The 5,544-nt window shown below is 36.8% G+C and overlaps 2 pseudogenes; one reads left to right on the top strand and one right to left on the bottom strand.

The window, feature by feature from the left end:
* Positions 462-1,955, top strand: LOC107633537 (annotated as a pseudogene).
* On the bottom strand, positions 1,734-5,212 carry LOC107634603 (annotated as a pseudogene).

Raw genomic sequence — 5,544 nt, 5'->3', positions numbered from 1 at the left:
CACCTTTATATTATTAATATTTTTTATAATTAATTTTAATATTAAAAATAAAAGATGTATGATGTATAAAATATTAAATATGTCCACAAAAATATTGCGAAAGTCTATTCATATTTCATACTCAAAGCGGAGCGTGGATAGAATTGGTCCTGCTTTATTTGCGATTAAAAGATAAAAAGAGAAAGGAAAAAAGGACGAGTGAGGATTGAGCTCGGTACTCGCACTGATACTCACAGCAAAGCACGAGAATGGCCTCTGCAACCGGCATTAGACCATTTCCAGTAGGGAACTCATTCAGTTTCTGTTTATGGCCCACCTGTCATAAAAAGTAACTCCACATCACCTTTTGCGTCAACAGTAAATAGGAACTCAAAGCATCTCTCTTCTCCATTAGGAGGAACTAACTTTAGTTAATTAACATTATATATAATTATTTATTTTCTAACTAACTTGCCAAATTGTTGATTGTTTCATAGAAGTCCCTGTTTAGAGGGACTCCTCCTCCTTGGAATTTGTGTGGGAACTCCCTTCCTTCCTACTCCAACGCATAAGCCTTCTTTCCTTCTTACATAATAGTAATTGGGCTTTAATTTTTACTCTCATTGGAGATGCTCTTAGACCCGTCTGTGTGTTTCTTCTACTTCTTCCTCTGTTTCTTCAGCTGTCGCCGTTAATGGCAGAGGAGCCACTTCCAGCAACATGGCCTGATCAATTCCACTCGGTGCTCTTCAACAACAGAAGCGGTTCTCTGCACAAGGTAGACTTATGGTACGACTGGCCCAACGGCCGCAACTTCAACATCATCCAGCACCAGCTGGGTGTCCTCACCTACGACCTCGAATGGGATAACGGCACCTCCTACTGCACCCTCCACCCATTCAACACCACCTGCAAGGTGGTCCATTTCGATGTTGGCATTCTCCGCCCCAACTGGCTCGACGGTGCTACTACCTTTCTGGGTCAAAAGAATGTTTGACCATTTCTGCTGCAATGTTTGGGAGGAACCAGCGACAACATACACCACATCTAATTCAAAATTTTACGCTATCAAATTATTGGGGTTTTTATCTTATAAATTACTCACTTTTTCTTTTTTTTTCTTTTAATTTAATGTGAGATTAATTCATGACACTTTTTACATTTGTCACTTAACATTTCAAGAAACAACCAGAAGTTTATAAAATAAGAAATCTGTTAATTTAACACCTTGAAATTTTGAATTAGATGTGATATCTTCTTATTTACTTTTAACATTTTAAGATTTTGAGTTAAATATAATATCTTTTTATTTGATCTTTTCTCGTTTAGTTACTCTCGAAAATTTCCTGGGTGGTTAAGAACTCCTTACCGTAGCCCAACAATTTGTAATGAATGCTGTTGCCATTGGGTGATTCCAGGAATGGATGACATTTGAGGTTGGTGCGGTGCTTGATGATCCCAATTGGCAGGCATCTGTGTATTGTTTACAAGCAGCCCCCTCTTAGAACCATCTCTTGATGTTGTTTCTCATGGGACATTGATCAGAGGGATACCCCATACATGCCATACTGCTCATGCTTAATAGTTGAGTTGAAGTTCTTTATCAATGTTGTTTAGAATGATATGAACTGTTATTATAGCCCTTTGGGAACTTTAAGTAGCGAGTACGAATGGCCGTGTATATGTCATTCAAGCTGATGCCATAGCTTCATTGCATGTTATTTTCAAGAATTCTTTCTCTCTTTTGGAGAATGTTCCTGTATAAATCATGGGAAGAAATTCTTTGCATCAAATCTTAGAAAACTCTACCATCTTTCTTGTCGACATTGTTGAAAATATAAAAATATATTGCTCTTTTTAATAATGTGAATGGAGACTGAAGAGAGTGAAATGAACTCTTCCACTCTTGATTAGCCAGGGTTTATAAACATGACCAATAATGTATTCCTCTATGAATGAAACATAAGGTACAAAAAGAAAGAAAGAAAAGAAAACAAGAGTAACACATTAAACGCCACATTTCAGAGGTAATGAGGAGTGCAACCTAGTATTGGGTGTTGAGGTAGAAGTACAATCCAACAAGTGCTGCAATTCCCACCAAAATTGCAGTAAGAAATAAAAGTTAAATCCAGCAATGTTTGTGTAATTCAATTTTTCTTGCATATCCTTCAAAAAGAAAAAGATGGAGGATTCACCCAACGGCTTCATCCCTCTGGAGCTCTGCCTTTCTAACGGATGTATCATTTGCAACTCTTGTGACAGCTGGTGCATAAGGCTTAAATCTTCTTGGTGCTTATGTAATGAAGTATTTGATGAAATTAAGCAGAGGAAAAAATAATTACCGGGGCAGAAGTAGTTATCATGCAACTTATCAAAGGGAGTCCTATCGTTATCACCATGAAAATTTCGGATTTCGAAGTTCAAACAACGTGTATATCATCATATCATGATTGAGAATGAGACAAGCCCCGCAATCGCCATGGAAATCCTTGGTGCTGCTGAAGTAAGGTGTTTCTAATTGGGATGATGCAAGAGGTTGATTGAGCCCGAGAAGAACGATGACTTGAGACCCGAAGTCATGGGTTCCATTTCAAGGGTGGTCGTAATCCACCACCACCATTTACTGAACAAGGGCCACACTTTGCAGTGGTGTTGAGGCCATTGCTGTGGCTGCCTGTGCCATTTTTTGCTACTTTCTTTGCTGTTCCTTTTTCTATCTCTCTGAAGAAGATGAAGAAGATAAGAGAATGGTTTTGTGTGGAAAGAATGGTTTTTTCGTTCGTCTCTTCTTATCCAGCACAAGTTCTTCTAGATTTACTACTAATAAGTAATAACTTTTAATCTCACAAAACAAAATTTGTATCATGAAACTTTCCTAATTTATTACAGGCAAGACTGCAAGAGTGAGTTTAGTGATTATGTTGTTCATAGGGGGCAAATTAAAGTAAAAAATTATGAGGTGATATAGTTTAAGGTACATAACAGCAAGCAAGGTGCCTAATCTATATATCTTTGGCATTGAGTTTTACTGATAAACTTGAAATGTAGAAGGGTCTATAATCTTAAAATATATTCTATATGCTGATGAGATCACTATGCTTAGCCTTCAAGCAGTGAAGAACATTGTCAAAGCTTTTTGTGAAAGAATCCAACACTTGATGCTCCAGTTGTGATCCATCAGAACTCCAATCAATCCCCAGCCTCTCAATTGCATTGTAAACTCCTTCAGCCTCTGATACATTTGAATAAATGATCCTTGAAAGAGTACCATGCTCCATAAATGCTTCAAGAGCTTGGGGTGGTATAGTTGATATCTGTGGAGACATAAAAAATAAGAGTTTTTCTTCTTACAATGAGATGATAATCTTAGCATTTACTAACCTACATTCATCTATAATTGTTGGCTGTGAGTTTTTTTTTTTTCATTTGTTACCTTTGTAAATCTTATCTTATATTTATATTATCACAAACACATTATTCAAGGTAAATATAGAAAGGCAACTGATATGGCTTACTGTATCTGGTCCAATAAGAGAATCAACATATAAGGTGTCAGGGTATACTACACTTTTCACATTGGTTGATGCTCACATCAACCTCTGCTTCTTGGCACCTCTCTTCTCCAGCCACTCCCATCGCGGGACCTAAAACTTTTTCTGGTCAAGCTGGTACGGCAAAACTGCTTGTGCAACTGAGGAATTGTCAAGTAAACCAAACATTATTTGGTTGTCTGATATTTATACAACAAAAACAACTAAGTATTTTCTCATTAGGTGAAGTCAGCATTATGATTGGTTCTAATCATACCTTTCCCCTAAGATCAAGAAACTCAGAAGTACCAAGTTGCTCAAGTTTCTTGTCAATTGTAATGTCCACTCTACTGATGTAGAAAGCAGCAGAACTTGAAACCTTGAGAGATCAGCCATCTCAGAAGCTTCAAGACCATCCAAGTAAGCATCGATTACTGCTTCGTATTGAGAGAGACAGAATATAAGCTGTTAAAAAATACACAAAAACAATGAGCATATTGTTGCTTCTGTATGCTGCAAGGATAAAATTTTGGTGACATCATAATGCGCATAACAACTTGCAGTGACATTTACACTTATTCCATGAGAAATGACCTCCTTTACAGAAGAGATGGACTCTTTAGTTGCAGGTATTTTTATATAAACATTTGGAAATCCAATCCTATTGTGAAGCCATTTTGCTGCCTCAGTTGTCCCTTTGGTGTTATTTGCAAGTTTTGAAGAAACTTCAACAGAAACATACCCATGTAACCCATTATTTTCATTAATTGGCTCCAAGGGTTTGCATGCATCCTTTAAGTCCTTTACGACCACTTCCCAATAGGCACTTTCTAAGTCCTTCCCTGACCCTACCAAATTCCTGATTGACCACAAATCAAATTATTAGCCCTTTGAATTACGTTACTAACAGTCAACGAATTTCTGTGTCACAAGTCTGAATCTTTTTTCTCAATACGGAAGATCAGAATAATGAGTTCACCAATTTGATTCAATAGAATTTACCCAAATTTTTTTATCTAGAGTTTATACCTTTGGCTTAATCATAAGAGATAAAGTAGATAAAAAAGTATATCACAACCTACTTCAAATCTATATTCTATGCAAAACATTATGTATTGAAAATCAAGTACAAAAGAAAACTTACATCAACTGTTCATTGTAAGCATTTGACAAAGTTATGGCTCTTTCAAAAATCTGCCAAGTAAGAAGATTGTAAAGGAATTAAATGCAATACACAAAAGAAGTTTTCTGTTAAAGATGTTGATGAAGATAAATCATAAAGTACCGCGGAGTTGCTAGTAATACCCCTGATTCCAGCAGCAATGAATGGAGGAAGCAAATCGGAGATGGGACGAGAAAGATTATCATAGTAAGGGCTCTGACTGTGCTTCTCATACAGATCATGCAGAATAGTTCTGTTACCATTACTAATCTTTCCCCCAAACATTGCAATCTGTGGATTCGTAAGTGCAACTAAACTAGAACACAGATAGAAAGTGTTATTTATTTATGGCATGACATGGAAAAGCAACTAACATTGTAATAATATATCCTGGTATGGTGCAAATGCAACTGTTTTGGTAGTTACAAAAGAAGCAGCATTATAACTAACTTCAATCTGAAGGGTCTAGTGTGGCATGTGGAACAATGTGATTGACCATGTAACTCATGAAAGGTTTTGGTGTGAAAGGAACTTATTATTGTGGAGGGGGTTGCTGAAGCCGTTGCAATTTGTCATTTGGCATCACGTGATGCGGACATGATTCAAGGAAGGTGAAAACTCAGTGCAGTGGACTTCACGTGAAGTTTTGATAATTAAGAGCCGTTAAATGAAAATTTAGTCAAATCAGTCAAATCATCTAACGGCTCTCAGTTATCAATTTTACGTGAAGTCGACTGCACCTGAGTTTCCACCTTTAAAGAAACGTTGAAAAGGAAAATTTTCTGAATCTAGTAAATTGTAATGGATGGTTCTCAGTGCATCTGATAAGATTCTAGCAACAAGCAGCATTCTTTCGTTCATTCATTTCATTTA

This window comes from Arachis ipaensis, chromosome B03, assembly GCF_000816755.2.
Source record: "Arachis ipaensis cultivar K30076 chromosome B03, Araip1.1, whole genome shotgun sequence".
NCBI classification, from domain to species: Eukaryota; Viridiplantae; Streptophyta; class Magnoliopsida; order Fabales; family Fabaceae; genus Arachis; species Arachis ipaensis.
Note: the sequence above shows the minus strand (reverse complement) of the source record. Positions and strands in the feature narration are given on the sequence as shown.